Source organism: Leucoraja erinacea, chromosome 21 (genome assembly GCF_028641065.1).
Source record: "Leucoraja erinacea ecotype New England chromosome 21, Leri_hhj_1, whole genome shotgun sequence".
Taxonomy (NCBI): domain Eukaryota; kingdom Metazoa; phylum Chordata; class Chondrichthyes; order Rajiformes; family Rajidae; genus Leucoraja; species Leucoraja erinaceus.
The window spans coordinates 36,000,293-36,013,188 of record NC_073397.1 but is presented as its reverse complement, the minus strand read 5'-3'; the positions used below and the strand labels follow the sequence as shown (position 1 = coordinate 36,013,188).

Genomic DNA, 12,896 nt, shown 5'->3' with positions numbered 1-12,896 from the left:
TCTCAATCCCATTCTCCTGACTTCTCCCCATAACCTCTGGCACCCGTACTAATCAAAAATCTGTCAATTTCCGCCGCCTTAAAATTATCTGTCGACTTGGCCCCCACAGCCTTCAGTGGCAATGAACTCCACAGATTCACCACCCTCTGACTAAGGAAATTCCTCCACGTCTCCTTTCTAAAGATGCGTCCTTTTATACTAAGGCTGTATTTGGCCTTAGACTCTCCCATCAGTTGAAAAATTCCTCTCTGCATCCAAGTGTTCAAATGTCTGAACTCTGTGAAACGTCCCCTATCCATGTTCTCCAGAGATGCTGCCTGACCCACTGAGTTACTCCAGCACTTTGTGTTCAGACTTTCTTCTTCCCCCCATCCCCTCATCATTCTGAAGAAGGGTCTCGACCCAAAATGTCACCCATTCCTTCGCTCCATAGATGCTGCCTCACCTGCTGCGTTTCTCCAGCAGTTTTGTCTACCTCAGATTCCTACCCCTTTCACCTTAAACCCATGTCCACTGGTCCTTGATTCCCCTACTCTGGACAAGAGACTCTGTACATCTCCCCAGTTCACAGACAATGATAAACATTGGTGGTATTGATCGAGAGGATTCAGTTACAGACGGATATCGATGAGTTAATAAGCTGGGTGGAGTGATGGCCTCCTTAACAAAGTCAAACGTCCAGGAGCGGAAAAGACTGCAAAGGTTGTGACCACTGCCCCCCAGTCCATCACCGGCTCTGACCTCCCCACCATCGAAAGGATCTATCGAAGTCGCTGGCTCAAAAAGGCAGCCAGCATCATCAGAGACCCACACCATCCTGGCCACACACTCATCTCACCCCTGCCATCGGGAAGAAGGTACAGGAGCCTGAGAACTGTAACGTTCAGGTTCAGGAACAGCTTCTTCCCCACAGTCATCAGGCTATTAAACACAACAACCTCATAAACTCTGAACAATAACAGACTTTTATTTGTTATTGCACTATATTTGTTTATTTATTGAGTATGTGTGAATGTGCACACACACACAGTCACACACACACACACACACACACACACACACACACACACACACACACACACACACACACACACACACACACACACACACACACACAGAGGACGTTTTTTCTTTTGCTGCTATGTTTATATATTGTGTTGTGCTGCATCAAGTAAGTAAGAATGTCTTTATTTCTTTGCCCTATCTGGGACACATGACAATAAAACCCTCTTGACTTGATAATGGAATATAATACTGAAAAACTTTGAAATGAAGCATTTTGGCAGGACTAAGGATGGAACAGACACAATCAATGACGGCATCTTAGGAAGTACAGAGGCAGGGAGATTTAATGTACATGCCCAAGGGTTGCTGAAGGCTGTGCATAGATGCAATGGTTAAGATGGTGCCGGACTGTGGAGATGGTGATTCAGCTCAGTTTAGAGATACAACATGGATTCCGACCCTTCGGCCCATCAAGTCCACCCTAACCATCAATCACCTGTTCCCACTGGCTCTCTGTTATCTGTCTCTTGCCACGCGGTCACAGGGAGAACATGCAAACTCCATGCAGGCAGCACCCCGAGGTCAGGATGGAGCCTGGGTCTCTGGCGCAGTGAGGCAGCATCTCCACCACTGTGATACAACTTTAAACAACAAAGTCGGGCCACAGAGGGAGGAATGTGGGAGTAAATATCTCCAAGTTGGCGGATGACACAAAGCTGGGTGGCAGTGAGGTGGATGCTATGAGGATGCAGGGTGACTTGGATAGGTTGGGTGAGTGGGCAGATGAATGGCAGATGCAGTTTAATGGGGATAAATGTGAGGTTATCCACTTTGGTGGCAAGAACAGGAAGGCAAATTATTATCTGAATGGTGTCAGATTAGGAGAAGGGGAGGTGCAACGAGACCTGGGTGAGCTTGTACATCAGTCACTGAAAGTAAACATGCAGGTACAGCAGGCAGTGAAGAAAGTTAATGGCATGTTGGCCTTCATTGCGAGAGGATTTGAGTATAGGAACAAAGAGGTCCTTCTGCAGTTGTACAGGGCCCTGGTGAAACATCACCTGGAGTATTGTGTGTGGTTTTAATCTCCTAATTTGAGGAAGGACATTCTTGCTATTGAGGGAGTGCAGCGTAGGTTTACAAGGTTAATTCCCAGGATGGCGGGACTGACATATAATGAAAGAATGGGTCGACTGGGCTTGTATTCACTGGAATTTAGAAGGATGAGAGGGGATCTTATAGAAACATATAAAACTCTTAAAGGGCTGGACAGGCTAGAGCTAGGAAAAATGTTCCGGATGTTGGGGGAGTCCAGAACCAGGGGGGGGGGGTCACAGTTTATGCAGAAGGGGTAGACCATTTAGGACTGTGATGAGGAAAAACGTTTTCACCCAGAGAGTTGTGAATCTGTGGAATTCTCTGTCACAGAGGGCAGTGGAGGCCAAGTCACTGGAGGTTTGCAAGAGAGAGTTAGATTTAGATTTAGCTCAAGGTAAATGGGGGAAAAAAAAGCAGGAATGGGGTACTGATTTTGGAATATCAGCCATGATCATATTGAATGGCGGTGCTGGGCCATTCGAAGGGCCGAATGGCCTCCTCCTGCGCCGATTTTCTATGTTTCTATGCTGTTGCCACGTTCTAGGAAGGATGTATCGACCCTGGAAAGATTCAGAGGAGATTCTCCCGAACATTGCCTGGGTTTGATTGTTACAGCCGTGAGTCTGGATGGGATGGGATGAAGTTCCTGGTAGACAAGACTGAGGGAAGGTATGATTCAGATACCCACATTCATGGAGAGACATACACAGGGTAGATAGTGGGGAACCTCTGAGCAGACGGGTCTACGACCAGGAGGGTTGTTTTAAGGCAATGGGTTGGAAATTTAAGAACATTTTCCCCCCGATTGGAGTGCAATTTAAATTTGGAACACATTGACTGAAGAGATAATCGAGACAGCCACTAACATTGTTAGGTAGACAATGTTAGTGCCATCCAAAAAGTATTTAGATACGAACATTAGATATTGAGATAACCATATAACAAGTTAGATAGAGATCTTAAAGATAGCAGAGTCAAGGGATACGGGGAGAAGGCAGGAACGGGGTAATGATTGAGGATGATCAGCCATGATCACATTGAATGGCGGTGCTGGCTTGAAGGGCCGAATGGCCTGCTCCTGCAGATGCTGGTTTACACCGAAGATAGACACAAAGTGCTGGAGTAACTCAGCGGGACAGGCAGCATCTCTGGAGAAAAAGATTAGGTGACATTTCAGGTCGGAACCCTTCATCAGACTGAAAGTTAACCCTCTGAGTTACTCCAGTATTTAGTATCCATCTTCACCTCTTGTCCAGCTTCAGACAATCAGTCTGAAGAAAGGTCCTGACCCACAACGTTACCTCCACATTCTCCAGAGATGCTGCATGACTCGCTGAGTTACTCCAGCCCTGTGTCTTTTTTCAGGCTTATAAATCAGTGGATATTTTTAAGGCAGAGATGGACACATTCTTGACTTGAACGGGTATCACGGAAAATGGCCCAACGCATCACCGGTTCCTCGCTCCCCTCCATTGAGTCTGTCCAAAGCAAGCGTTGTCTGCGGAGGGCGCTCAGCATCGCCAAGGACTGTTCTCACCCCAACCACGGACTGTTTACCCTCCTACCATCTGGGAGGTGCTACAGGTCTCTCCGTTGCCGAACCAGCAGGTCGAGGAACAGCTTCTTCCCGGCGGCTGTCACTCTACTCAACAACGTACCTCGGTGACTGCCAATCACCACCCCCCCCCCCGGACACTTATTATTATTTATTCAAATCATATGCTATGTCGCTCTTCCAGGGAGATGCTAAATGCATTTCGTTGTCTCTGTACTGTACACTGACAATGACAATTAAAATTGAATCTGAATCTGAATCAAGGGCTATGGGGAGAAGGCAGGAAAATAGGATTGGGAGACAGAGATCAGCCATGATTGAACGGCAGAGTCGACTCGATGGGTCGAACGGCCTAATTCTACTCCGATAACTTGTGAGCAATGGATGAGTGCCCCTTTAAGGATGTAGAATAGAGGTCCCCTTGTGTGATCACACACTGGTCACACAGGCAAGTTCCTCCGTTAGTTTAATTTAGCCGATATCTTCGAGTGAGTGAGATTAAAATACCGAGACATTTACCCCCCTCCACACCTCCACAGACCGGAAGCAACATTCTTTGAACAGTTGGCACAGGTTCAGCTGTTTAATGACTAGTATGCTGTGTGCCCTAACCTGACCCACTTGCCTTCCATCGAGTCACACAGAGTGGAATAAGGGGTAAGCCATTTAGAACGGAGACGAGGAAACACTTTTTCCACACAGAGAGCTGTGAGTCTGTGGAATTCTCTGCCTCAGAGGGCGGTGGTGGCCGGTTCTCTGGATACTTTCAAGAGAGAGCTAGATAGGGCTCTTAAAGATAGCGGAGTCAGGGGATACGGGGAGAAGGCAGGAACGGGGCACTGATTGGGGATGATCAGCCATGATCACATTGAATGGCGGTGCTGGCTCGAAGGGCCGAATGGCCTACTCCTGCACCTAATGGCTTTTGAAACAGGCCCTTCGGCCCAACTCGCCCACACCGACCAACCTGTCCCATCTACACTAGTCCCACCTGCCCGCGTTTGGCCCGTATATCCCTCCAAATATGTCTAAATGTTTCTTAAACGTCGGGGCAGTCTCAGCCTCAACTACTTCCTCCGGCAGCTTGTTCTATACACCCACCACCCTCTGTGAAAGAAGGTTACCCCCTCAGGTTCTTATTAATGGTCCCACCCAGACACCCAGTACCTATGTCCTCTGGTTCTCGATTCCCCATTACTCTGGGCTACAGACTCTGGGCTTTTCCACTGAGGATGTGGACAAAATGTACAGAGGACACACGAGTCTCCGACAGAGGACCTGTACAGAGGTCCCGTCAAACCAAAGTGCCGCAGGACCTCAGCAGGTCAGGCAGCAGGGGGGAAAAAAAGACACAGAGTGCTGGAGTAACTCAGCGAGATGAGGGCAGCATCTCTGGAGAAGGGTCTCGACCCCGAAACGTCACCCGTTCCTTCTCTCCACAGATGACAATAGACAATAGGTGCAGGAGTAGGCCATTCAGCCCTTCGAGCCAGCACCGCCATTCAATGGCTGATCATCCCCAATCAGTACCCGGTTCCTGCCTTCTCCCCATACCCCCTGACTCCACTATCTTTAAGAGCCCTATCTAGCTCTCTCTTGAAAGTATCCAGAGAACTGGCCTCCACCGCCCTCTGAGGCAGAGAATTCCACAGAGTCACAGATGTTGCCCGACTGTTACTCCAGCACTTTGTTTTTTGTCTTTCTTGGGTATAAACCTGCAGTTCCTGCCTTGTTACACTGTTCTCTGGAGAACACGGATTTTGGAGTCGGGACCCTTCTTCAGACCCTGGAGGTGTGTGTGTGTGTGTGATGTCGACTGCGGTCAGAAAGAAATCGCAGCGCGTTTACAAGACCCATCTCTCCCACCTCATCGAACCGCTGGAGGCCACTCAGCCCATCTAAACTATCCGTAACTAGGAGAGACCCACTTTACACTCAGTCGCGCCGGTTATTCTGCCAACAGCGAATCACACGTGGATTCTTGTTTTATTTAATAGCAAGAGGGGTCCTGCAATGTGTATTAAAACTGCAGAACGATGAGAGAAAAACGGGGGGACGTGCATTACAATAAGATGCAAAGCCCGGAGTGCCTCCAGCTCGACTAAAGAGTTGTTCTTTTAAAGCAGCGGTTGAATGTACAGCCCATCACACTCACATTCACACTCACACACACACTCACACTCACACACACACACACACACACTCACACACACTCACTCACACACACTCACATACACTCACATACACTCACACTCACATTCACACACTCTCACTCACACACACACTCACTCTAGTGCAATGCTAACCATTCACTGAAGGCACAAATAGTCACAAAGTACCACCGCACCAAGCGCAGGCAGCTCCCAGCGAATCTGCCTTCAACCCAGACACATACCTCTCTCTCTCTGCTTTCTCTCCTCCGTCTGTCTGTCCGTCTGTCTGTCTCCTGAGGTGGTCTCTTGCACAAAGTAGGAATTAAATCGTCCAACAAATTCTCCAGCCACCAGAACGCCGGCTGGTCTCAGTCTCAGCCTCTTCCCCGGGTTAAACAGCGGTGTCAGATCCCATAGTTACGGCTGCGGGCGGGCGGCTGCGGCTAGTTGCCTGGTCACTGCTTACATTACTGACCTATTTCCTGCTCCGTGTGTGTGTGTGTGGCTGGGGATTGGTGTTCGGCGAGGTGACGGGGCGGTGTCTCACCCACACGTCGCCCGGAGTGTGGGACACACCCATACACACTCACTCGCACTCACACACTCACACCCACACACAGTTACCCCACACTCACACCCACACACATACACTCACACACACCCACACCCCACATTCACACTCACACACTCACTCACACACACACACACACACACACACATACACCCACACACACACACACACACACACACACACACACACACACACACACACACACACACACACACACACACACACACACACACACACACACACACACACACACACACCAACACACATACACCCACACACTCACACACACACACATACTCACACACATACACCCACACACACACTCACACATACCCCACATTCACACTCACACACCCACACACACACACTCACTCACTCTCTCACACACATACACACACATTCACACTCACACACACTCACACACACTCACACACATTCACACTCACACACTCACTAACACTCTCACACACATACACCCACACTCACACACACACACGCAAACACACCCACACACATTCACCCCCCCCCCCCCCTCCTGTATGATGGGCTGCTGACTGCCTATAGATGTGTAAACATGGCCCCGGGCAGCAAATGCTGATATAACAACCCTCCCTCTCCCCCTCCACTCCGTGACCAACTCCGGGATTGTCCAATGTCCACTGTCTGTCCCCGACCATCTACACCAGCTCCTGAAGAAACGTCGCCCATTCCTTCTCTCCAGAGATGCTGTCTGCCCCGCTGAGTTACTCCAGCACTTTGTGTCTATCTTCGATTTAAACCAGCATCTGCAGTTCCTTCCTACACATGATACCAGCCGTCTCCTGCATGAGACAACAGACATGGGAATTTGAACGAGGTGCATTTCTGTGAATGCTTCTAGGATCTAAACACTGGATATTAGAAACATAGAAACATAGACAATAGGTGGAGGAGGAGGCCATTCGGCCCTTCGAGCCAGCACCGCCATTCAATGTGATCATGGCTGATCGTTCCCAATCAATAACCCGTGCCTGCCTTCGCCCCATATCCCTTGACTCCACTAGCCCCTAGAGCTCTATCCAACTCTCTCTTAAATCCATCCAGTGACTTGGCCTCCATTGCCCTCTGTGGCGGGGAATTCCATAAATTCACAACTCTCTGGAGCTCAGGCCACTGGAGATAGGGGGCGAGGAGGTGGAGAGGGCGCCTAGTTTTAAATTTCTGGGGATCAGCATCAATGAGGGTCTTAAATGGTCTGTGAACTCTGCTGTAGTTGCACAAAAGGTGCAACAGAGACTTTACTTCCTCAGAACACTGAGGAAGGACCATCGGTCTGCTAAACTGCTGGAGTCTTTCTACCGCTGTTCGGTAGAAAGCATACTGACCTGTGTTTAAGAGGGAACTGCAGATGCTGGAGAATCGAAGGTTACACAAAAAAGCTGGAGAAACTCAGCGGGTGCAGCAGCATCTATGGAGCGAAGGAAATAGGCAACGTTTCGGGCCGAAACCCTTCAAACCAAGCATACTGACTTACTGCACAACTGCCTGGTTTGGGAACTGTTCAGCAGCTGACAGAGCAGCTCTCCAGAGGGTGATAAAAAAACTGCCCAGGGTATCATTGGACTCCCCCTGCCCCATCTGGAGGACATTTACCACTCCAGATGCCGCAGCAGGACCTGTAATATCGTGAAAGACATTACACATCCTTGTCACCACCTTTTCACACTGCTGCCCTCAGGAAAAAAAGGTACAGGTCGCTAAAGTCACGCACTGCCAGACTCAAGAACAGCTTTTACCCATCAGCAATCTTGGAACTGAACTCTGTTTCGGGAGCGGGTTATGGGGAAGGGGGGGGGGGGGGGGGGGGGGGAAAGAGAGTGTAATTTATGTAAATGTGAATCCATGGGTGGGTTTAGGGAGGGAGGGAGTATGTGAATGTTGAAGTTCTTTTAAATGGAGAGACACAGTAATCACGTTGTATGTGACACATGCAATGACACTAAAGCATTCTCATTCTCATTCTGATTCTGAAAACGTTTTTTCTCACCTCAGTCTTAAATGACCTCTCCTATATTCTAAGACTGTGTGGCCCCTGGTTCTGGACTCGCCCAACATTGGGAACATTTTTTCTGCATCTAGCTTGTCCAGTCCTTTAATAATTTTATATTGCAGAATTTAGGAGATTGAGAGGGGATCTTATAGAAACTTACAAAATTCTTAAGGGGTTGGACAGGCTGGATGAAGGAAGATTGTTCCCGATGTTGGGGAAGTCCAGGACAAGGGGTCACAGCTTAAGGATAAGGGGGAAATCCTTTAAAAGCGAGATGAGAAGAACTTTTTTCACACAGAGAGTGGTGAATCTCTGGAACTCTCTGCCACAGAGGGTAGTTGAGGCCAGTTCATTGGCTATATTCAAGTGGGAGTTAGATGTGGCCCTTGTGGCTAAGGGGATCAGGGGGTATGGAGAGAAGGCAGGTACGGGATACTGAGTTGGATGATCAGCCATGATCATATTGAATGGCGGTGCAGGCTCGAAGGGCCAAATGGCCTACTCCTGCACCTAATTTCTATGTTTCTATGTTTCTATATGTTTCTATAAGATCCCCCCTCATTCTTCTAAACTCCAGTGAATACAAGCAGTGAATACGGTGACTAAACTCCAGTGCCTAGAGATATGGCAGCTTTTATACTTTAGTTTAGTCACGTGTACCAAGTTACAGTGAAAAGCTTTTAAGTCACGTGCTATCCAGTTAGCGGAGAGACTGTAGGTGATTAAAATCAAGCCGTCCAGTGTACAGATACAGGATAAAGGGTATATCTTTTGGCGCAAGACACCAGTAAAGTCCGATTAAAGATAGACAAAGAGTTATGCAGCATTGAAACAGGCCCTTCAGCTCACCAGTCCCGTGTACACTAGTGCCACCTGCCTGTGTTTGGTCCATATCCCTCTAAACCTGTCCTATCCATGTACCTGTCTAAATGCTTCTCAATGTTTAATGCAAGATAAAGTCCAGAAAAGTCAAAATAAAGATAATGTGAGGGTCTCAGGACCGTTCTCGAGTTGGTGATGGTGATAGGATGGTTCGGTTGCCTGATAACAGCTGGAGGGAATACATCTGAGTTGTAAACTTTGCAAGCAGTAGTTCTCAAAGGGGCTTAGCTGCACTCCAAGACAGCATAAAGGGCCTGTCCCACTTACGTGTCCTTGGCACGCAAATTACGCGACCCCGTGGTCGTGTTGAGGCGCACGGGCATCGTGTGGCCGCGCGGGGCCGGTCCCACTGAGAAACGCGGAGGGGTATGTAGTTGTGCGCGACATTGCGTGGGGCCCCGCTCTGGGAGTAGCAGTAACATGATGGTGGTAGACAAAAATGCTGGAGAAACTCAGTGGGTGCAACAGCCCGAAACGTTGCCTATTTCCTTCGCTCCATAGATGCTGCTGCACCCGCTGAGTTTCTCCAGCATTTTTGTCTACCTTCGATTTTCCAGCATCTGCAGTTCCTTCTTAAACACAACATGATGAGTGTGTTTATTAGGATCAAGTAACTAGGTTATTAAGTCAGCTCAAACTATATCCAGGCAACTAGCTCTAAACATTGAACATACCTTTCGGATAGAGCGAAACAAGGAAATTCAGAGAGCAGTTTTACACTAAAGAACACACAGTGCTGGAGTAACTCTGCAGGTCAGGCAGCAGATGTGTGGAGAACATGGATAGGTAACATTTCAGGCTGTAGAAGGGTCCTGATTGAAAACATTGTCTATGTATTACCTCCAGAGATGCTGCCTGACCCGCTGAGTAAAGGGCCTGTCCCACTTGGCCGTCATTTGCGTGTAATTTAAGCGACATAATTTACGTGTCACGATACGCGCGGTGTGACACACACGTGTTGCGTGCATGGTGCACATTACACACGCATGGTGCGTGATGACATAGGTAGTGATGCGCGGCTGCGCGTGTCATCGCAGAATTTTGTGATGTACAAAATCTTCGCGCGCCATCACCGTGACGTGCAAACAACGGCCACGTGGGACAGGTGGGTCCAGACGCCAGCTCTCGGACACCTCCTCATACCTACCCATTGACCATGACCCCACCAACAAACTGCAGGCCACCATCTCCCAAACCAGGGTCCCCTCCCGTAATGCCGTCTCTCCGTTCCCTTCCACAGATGCTGCCGGACCCGCTGAGTTCTTCCAGCCCCTTCTTTCACAGTTCAAACTATTGGCGAGATTGGACTTGAACTCATTCACGATCAGTGCAAAATCACGAGAGGAATAGATCGGGCAGTCGCACAGAGTCTCTTGCCCAGGGAAGGGGAATCGAGGACCAGAGGACATAGGTTCATGATGAGGGGGAAGAGTTTTAATAGGAATCTGAGGGGTAACATTTTCACACAGACGGTGGTTGGTGTACGGAACAAGCTGCCAGAGGAGGTAGTTGAGGCTGGGACTGTCCCATCGTTTAAGAAACAGTTAAACAGGTTCATGGATGAGAGGGGATCTTTTTGAAACATATAAGATTGTTAAGGGTTTGGACACGCTAGAGGCAGGAAACATGTTCCCGATGTTGGGGGAGTCCAGAACCAGGGGCCACAGTTTAAGAATAAGGGGTAAGCCATTTAGAACGGAGATGAGGAAACACTTTTTCTCACAGAGAGTTGTGAGTCTGTGGAATTCTCTGCCTCAGAGGGCGGTGGAGGCCGGTTCTCTGGATACTTTCAAGAGAGAGCTAGATAGGGCTCTTAAAGATAGCGGAGTAGGGGATATGGGGAGAAGGCAGGAACAGGGTACTGATTGGGGATGATCAGCCAAGATCACATTGAATGGTGGTGCTGACTCAAAGGGACTCAATACTCCTGCACCTATTGTCTATTGTCTATTGACGGGTTTGGAGGGATATGGACCAAGGGCGGGCAGGCAGGTGGGACTAGTGTAGCTGGGACATGTTGGCCAATATGGTGTGGGCAAGTTGGGCCGAAGGGCCTGTTTCCACACTATCTGACTCTATAACTGGTTTTGCTTATTTTCATTAAATAATTCTCTCATGAGAATAATGAGCACTTTCCCTGGTTACACGTTTATCCTAATAGAGCATTTACTGCAACTCTTTGTTTAATATTTTAACATAAGGTAAACGCTGTCCTCATTTCCATTTGTTATTCTCAAGCCTGGAGAGTCAAGGATCAAGTTGATGGAACACAAGGCCATTACCCCAACACAGGGGTGCGTTAATGAATGATTTATCATGAAGTGGAAACCACTTCAAGCACACCTCATTGGTATTCCAATTACCTTTCCACCTGAATCTTAAACTAATTTGCCTGGCTGTACAGATGGGTTTGAGTTGAATGCTTGCTCAACACAATCTGATTTTAGTCCACTTGGGATCAATGGGGCACAAAGTTAAATGGGCATAAAATCCAAACTGAATCTAACATATTCCCATCAGATTAGGAAGCAAATCAAAGGCGGAAAAAATAAAAACACATTGCAAATGTTAAAGGGCCTGTCCTACCAGCATGAGACTGCATGCGGCAAGCGCGACCTAACGTGGTCGCTTGAGTCGTACGGCCTCGCGGGGCCGGTCCCACTTCGATCGCCGGAGCCGTATGGAGTTGTGCGGAGCTGGTCCCGACATCGCGCGGGGCTCCGAAAAACTGACAGTGTTCAAAAATTCTGCGCGGCAACGGCCTGCCGGCACGCAGCCGCCTCGACGCTGTACGCACCGCCTCGGCGGGCATACACACGTCACGCGCGAACTTCGCTCGAACTTCACGTCAACTTGTACACGACCTCCGCGCGGCCCCCGCTTCCGGTTTGGCCGCGCTCGCCCCATGCAGGTCGCGTGCTCGTGGGACAGGCCCTTAAGTTCAAATCAGAACATTCGGGAAACATTCGGCAGGTCAGGATCTGCACACAGAGAGAGACAGAGTTATTCCTTCTCTCCAGAGATGCTGCCTGTCCCACTGAGTTACTCCGGCATTTTGTGTCTACCTTCGATTTAAACCAGCATCTGCAGTTCCTTCCTACAAGAGACAGAGTTAGTGTCTGGTTGGTGACTGGGTGGAGTAGCTCGAAGACCAGCATGTTTTAGGAACTTGTACAATGTTTGTGGTGAGACAGAGACCATTAGTGAGTGAATAACACACGGAGTGATACAGTGTGGAAACAGGCCCTTCAGCCCAACTTGCCCACACCGGCCATCATGTCCCAGCCACTGCCCGCGTTTGGTCCATATCCCTCCAAACCTGTCCTATCCATGTACCTGTCTAGCTGTTCCTTCAAATGTTGGGATAGTCCCTGCCTCCACTATCTCCTCTGGCGAATGGTTCCGTACACCCACTGTGTGACACAAGTGATGTGGGAGAGGCTGTGAGAAGATTGAAGTTGCGTTAAATTGGAGTAACATGCACAGTTCGGGTTGTCCAATTATGGGAAGGACGTGGAGGAATTGGAGAGGGTGCAGGAAGGGTTTGCCAGTCTGAAGAATGGCCCTGACCAGAAATGTCACCCTATCCATGTTCACCAGAAA

General features: G+C 48.9%; 1 protein-coding gene across 2 annotated transcripts in view; it reads right to left on the bottom strand.

Moving 5' to 3' along the window:
* The window catches only part of hck (HCK proto-oncogene, Src family tyrosine kinase), a 98,151-nt gene that overhangs the window by 66,849 nt on the left and 18,406 nt on the right, over positions 1-12,896 (bottom strand). The window contains exon 1 of one of the 2 annotated variants that reach the window (XM_055652662.1): positions 6,054-6,303. The exons of the other annotated variant lie outside the window; for it this stretch is intronic. The gene's annotated coding sequence lies outside the window, so the exon portion shown is untranslated. Of the gene's footprint in view, positions 1-6,053; positions 6,304-12,896 lie in introns of those variants that run through there. 2 annotated transcript variants of the gene reach the window in all.